Here is a 6,000-nt window from a genome sequence, read left to right on the forward strand (position 1 = left end):
AACGCGGCGCGAGCACACACACACACACACACACACACACATACACACACAGACGCTCATAAGAAAGGTATTTCCACCTCCTAGCACACACTGTGCGCACTTTCTCTGTTCGTAGATAATTCGATTCCCATTATCCGTCTCACAGCAATGTAGGAGGGGTGAATAGGGAAAATCCCCTATTGGATTTCTTTGAAATGCGAAGCACTTTTTTCTTTGTTATTTTTTTTTTCTTTGAGCACGTTCTTATTTAGTACCGCTAAGCCATTTCCTTTATCTTGTTGCGTACACCCCAGTTCCATATCCTGTCAGAACCAATTGTCAAAATTTCCAAGAACTTCAAATGACTTACCACGAATTCGTACTCATGCCCATTACATAACCTCACGAAATCACATTCTCTTTCACTAAATTTGACAGAGGAGGAGAAGGTACGTGGATAGGGAAAATCCCAAATTGGACTTCTTTGATTTCCTCTGCTGTATATAACGTATACAAGTTATATGATAATGTTTCTAAAGTTTTGTCATTTTTGTTGATTGCAGATGAGTCAAACGCATTTTTTTTTTCACATTCAGATCCCCACATTTTGGTGTACACCATAAATTCAGAACTTCAAAAGTTGCCTTATTGGATAAGATCACAGAAATTGTCTTTCAACCTTCTCAAATCTAAGTGTGTGATTTTAAGTAATTCTTTGGCTAGTCTGCCTAATGTGTTATAGTATTATATAGATGATACCGTTATGTATTATGTGTAGTTTCATCTACGAAGTTCTTAGGAATAACATTATTGATAATAAACTGAAAGATTTTAAAGGTAACTGATATTTATTATCATCATCTTAGTCTATTCATGTACAAAGTCAGCAACAATTTATTACCTCCGTCTTTCACTGGCAGGTTTGTGAAAAACAACTCCTTCCACAGATATTCAACTCCTCATTCCAACGGATTCCATTTGCCTCTAACTAGGACTACTCAATCCACATTACTTTTGTTGTACCAAAATCTTGGAATAGTCTTTCAGTGATAACTTAAAAGCGGCCCCTGGTTTGAATTGTTCTAAAGTCAAGTTGAAGTTTCTTATAAATTTCTTAAAAGACTGAGTGCAAACAGAGCAAAAGAACAGTGTATTTTTACCATCTATTTGTTGTTGTTTTTTAATGCAGGTGTCCCTTTATTCGGACGTGAGGTTGTATTTTTCTCTCACCTCCCTAATTTCATTGATTGTGAGAGTACGATAATGTGAGGACTGTGCTGAAGAAGTGTGTGCTATGCGTGTCAGCTCTGTTGTTGAATGTGGTTCACTGACGATATTTAGATTCTGTTATAAGAAATGATGAATCTCCAGGTACTTCTCAGAACAGTTACGGTATTTAAATTTGCAACATAAATCAAAATCTACAAAGAATAAGATATTTGCAATAATACATGAAAAGAAACGTTCAGATTGCAATAACTTAAGAACCATACAAAATAATCAGGAGGGACTGCACATAATTTTTGAAATATGGTTCAATTCTTTGTGTTTTGTTTGTTTGTATGTTCATTTTCCATCTGAGATGATGGCTGGATAGCCCATATTCAGCTACGTAAAGCTGGTCTTCCATGGGGTCAAGTTGGATGTCCAGGGGGGGGGGCAGGTTTTCCTGCCCAATCTCATCAGATTTGCACTCGAATTAATGAAAAGGAATTCAAATTCATGCCATTTCGGCCACTGCTCTACTCTCACGGTTTATTTCAATTCTTTGAGCATTCGATTTGGTTTCATGTCATTCTTTTAAGGTTTGATTTCATTCATTTAGAGAGAAATTCGTTCAGTTTAACCATTCAAAGTTGGAATTCAATTTCGCGCCAGCTATATAGACGTTCAATTTTGTCCCTGATACATTGTACCAGTTTCAATTTCATTTATAGGAATACAACTTCTCACTTTGAAATACAAAATTCAATATTTCAGTTTTTTCTCTGTCATAATAAATTATATTGGATGATTGTATGCAATTACTTTTTAGGGGCCTGAGCTTTTGATCCTAGCAGAATCTTCGTCAGAGGCAAAATGACAAACATGCAAGGAAAGCAATCACATATAAGAACAGACAGGGACAAGCTGGGTACACAGAACAAAGAAACAAAGGAGAGGGAGGTCATGGGCAAGGAGCCCAACAGGTAAAAGGAGGGGGATTAAAGCAGGAGGGTGGACAGACAATAGGCAGAGGAGAGGGGACAGACAAGAGGCAGAGGGGGGTCAGTGATGATCAAGAGGATCAGGGAGGCAACCAATGAAGGAAAGGATGAATAGGGAGGCAACATCAAAGAAGATAGGGAACACCAGAGGGATAAAGAAAGGGAAAGAGTGAAAAAAGCAACAGCAAAGGGAAGGGAGGGGGGAGGGGGGGGGGGGGGGGCTGAGCAAACAGTGAGCCCTGAAAGGTGTACCAGGAGGAGGCAACAAGGGGAAGAAATCAAACATATCAAAGTGTATACATATACACACACAGTAATAATAATGACAATGAAATAACAGTAATGAAAAGAATATTGATAAAAGAAATAAAATAAAGCACATATGAAAAACTGGGGGAGAGAAAACTGTATACATTGTAAGTACACAAAAAGCAGGCAAGGCAAGATAAGCACAAGTATGTGTAAACAAACAAAACCAGGTGTGTGTGTGTGTGTAGGTAGAAAAATCTGTATAAAAGAGACTCGGACTAGAGGAAGGAATCAATTGGGGAAAAAAGGGTCTGCAAATGGGAAAAGGCACAAAGAAAGAACAAAATGAAATTGAAAAATGAAAAAGCGAATAATAATGGTAATAATAATAATTTTTTTTTGTTAAATTATTATTATTACCATTATTATTCGCTTTTTCATTTTTCAATTTCATTTTGTTCTTTCTTTGTGCCTTTTCCCATTTGCAGACCCTTTTTTCCCCAATTGGTTCCTTCCTCTAGTCCGAGTCTCTTTTATACAGATTTTTCTACCTACACACACACACACACCTGGTTTTGTTTGTTTACACATACTTGTGCTTATCTTGCCTTGCCTGCTTTTTGTGTACTTACAATGTATACAGTTTTCTCTCCCCCAGTTTTTCATATGTGCTTTATTTTATTTCTTTTATCAATATTCTTTTCATTACTGTTATTTCATTGTCATTATTATTACTGTGTGTGTATATGTATACACTTTGATATGTTTGATTTCTTCCCCTTGTTGCCTCCTCCTGGTACACCTTTCAGGGCTCACTGTTTGCTCAGCCCCCCCCCCCCTCCCCCCCCCCCTCCCTTCCCTTTGCTGTTGCTTTTTTCACTCTTTCCCTTTCTTTATCCCTCTGGTGTTCCCTATCTTCTTTGATGTTGCCTCCCTATTCATCCTTTCCTTCATTGGTTGCCTCCCTGATCCTCTTGATCATCACTGACCCCCCTCTGCCTCTTGTCTGTCCCCTCTCCTCTGCCTATTGTCTGTCCACCCTCCTGCTTTAATCCCCCTCCTTTTACCTGTTGGGCTCCTTGCCCATGACCTCCCTCTCCTTTGTTTCTTTGTTCTGTGTACCCAGCTTGTCCCTGTCTGTTCTTATATGTGATTGCTTTCCTTGCATGTTTGTCATTTTGCCTCTGACGAAGATTCTGCTAGGATCGAAAGCTCAGGCCCCTTTTGACTCCATTTTACTCCATTGGCTCGCCCTTATTGGATAAGCAGTTTTCAGCAGCTTTTTTGCTACAATTACTTTTTAATTTCAAAGTTTCATTAATTCAGTTTAGTTTATTAATTTTATTGTTTGTATAATCTTGTCTTCCACCTTCAAATTACCCCGATGTAACATTAATGGACATGGCTATTTGTCTCAAAATTTTGTCTACATTCAAATTTACACTTGGATTCCGTTCATACCTTCTCCGTGTCCATATCATAAGTTGCCACAATCGGCTCCGCTTTAGACATGTTTCACTCAAAGGTTTCGCCGGTGATATAGTCTTGCTATAGTTGTCAAAAGCTTCGTCCACAAATTCTGTCAGTATTCGAGATATTCATGTGTATTCTTCTCTAGCAGCATCAAAGTCGTGTATACTATGAATATAATGTATATCTATGTCTTTCAAAGAGGAGTTATACAAGCTTTGATATGCCCTATCACAGCTAATATAAGGCGAAAGTCCTATTTCAAGATACATTAAGTTTGCATAAAATAGGTAAATAACAGCAAAGAATGTAAGAAACAACGAAAAACACTATTCATATGTCATAACATGTTTGCCTTTCTGATAGCGACTATCGTGTGCAGCAAGTGTTCTTCTAACATGCGAGTAAAATGAAAATATGGTGAATTTTCTTTATATTTTCTTTATATATCGTCATATCGTTGTTCACACGGCATGTGACATCTCAAGCTATAGTAGTCTTCTTATCAAGCATGACTGTGCAGAAACTCTTATGAAGAATTCATAAATTTTGAACAGATTGTCCGATTTTTCTCAAACTCTCACTAATGGGTTTTACCAATCTTGCTGTATTCACTCAATCCACATGTTTATGAAGGTGGACTTGTCCTCTAACACGTTTGAAATCACAGGTTGCAATTAAAACCCTGAATACAAAGCCTACTATCAGCTATCTTTCAGAAGGTAAGTCACAGGCATGAATAATATCGGGTGCACGTCACGAGACCGACACCCACGAGTCATACAGCCCACAAGTCATACAGCCCACGAGTCACACAGCTCACAAGTCATACAGCCCACCAGTTATACAGCCCACGAGTTCGACACTGAGTAAATTAAGCCCATGAGTTCGACATCAAGTAAAATAAGCCCACGAGTTATACAGCCCATGAGTTCGACATTACGCACAAAAGGCTCACGAGACTGACACTAAGCAAAGAAAGCCCACGAGACCAACACTACACTTAAAAGGCTCACGAGACCGACACTAGGCAAAAGAGGTTCACGAGACCGACACTAGGCAAAAGAGGCTCACGAGACCGACACTAGGCAAAGAAGGCCCACGAGACCGACACAGTGCCGTATGCGCCACCTATAGACCAAATTATTGTATAGGGAGTCCAGATAATGGCATAAAGAAGGTATAAGAGATGGAAAAGGAGAGTTGCTAGGGTATTACCCCGTCAATTGCCCTCCCTCACCCCCTGAACGGTTCAAGATCTTTAATTGTGTTTGCGTATGTGAGTGTTTGTGAAAAAATAAACAAAATTCAGGAAAAGTGCATGAGATGTTTCAATATTACTTTCGAAAATGCCCAAATACCCTCGTTTCCCTATCTGCAAAGCCCATACCAGTATACCTACTTAGAAGAAAAAATAAATAAAATGATGTGGACATTCAGATCAACTAACTAGAAACCTAACCTGGTATGAAATGAAGTTCACTACAAGAAAATTATTCACAAAATGATCAATGTTGTAGTGCACACCTGCTTTACATGATATCGGGGGGGGGGGGGCTAGTCATCTGCTAAGGTGTTGAAATAATAAAAAAATTACAGAAATAATGTAATCGTCAATTAATGCAGCGTTAAGAATTCGGAAAAAGAAGATGCATTCATGAGTGTTACTTTTCTATTTCATGAAAAATGTACTGTTTTGAGAAGAATAATTTTACCAACACAAGCTACTGAAATCGAGGTAAATCGCTGCGATAAAAAAAAGCACGTTTCCATCCGTTGAATTTCATACATTAAAGTTAAAGAGAAAATTACAAATCGAACTCTAAGCAGGCGGGTAAAAGCAGGCAGAAAGGATATCTAATAAGGTCTACTTAACTTGTGAAGCGAGAAAGAAAAGGGCGAAAAAAAAAAAAACTTAGATCCCGTCCACCGTCTAAGAAGAAATTAGGAAAGCCTATTAAATATAGCATGTTGGCATCTTAAAGTAAACAATTCATTGTTCATGTCCTCTATCACTTTTTCGTTCTTTTTTTTTGTGGGGAGGTCCTATGAAGAGGACAATTCTATTAAAAAAAAGAAAAGAAATGGTAACAAT

The sequence above is a fragment of the Diadema setosum genome, chromosome 16 (genome assembly GCF_964275005.1).
Source record: "Diadema setosum chromosome 16, eeDiaSeto1, whole genome shotgun sequence".
Taxonomy (NCBI): domain Eukaryota; kingdom Metazoa; phylum Echinodermata; class Echinoidea; order Diadematoida; family Diadematidae; genus Diadema; species Diadema setosum.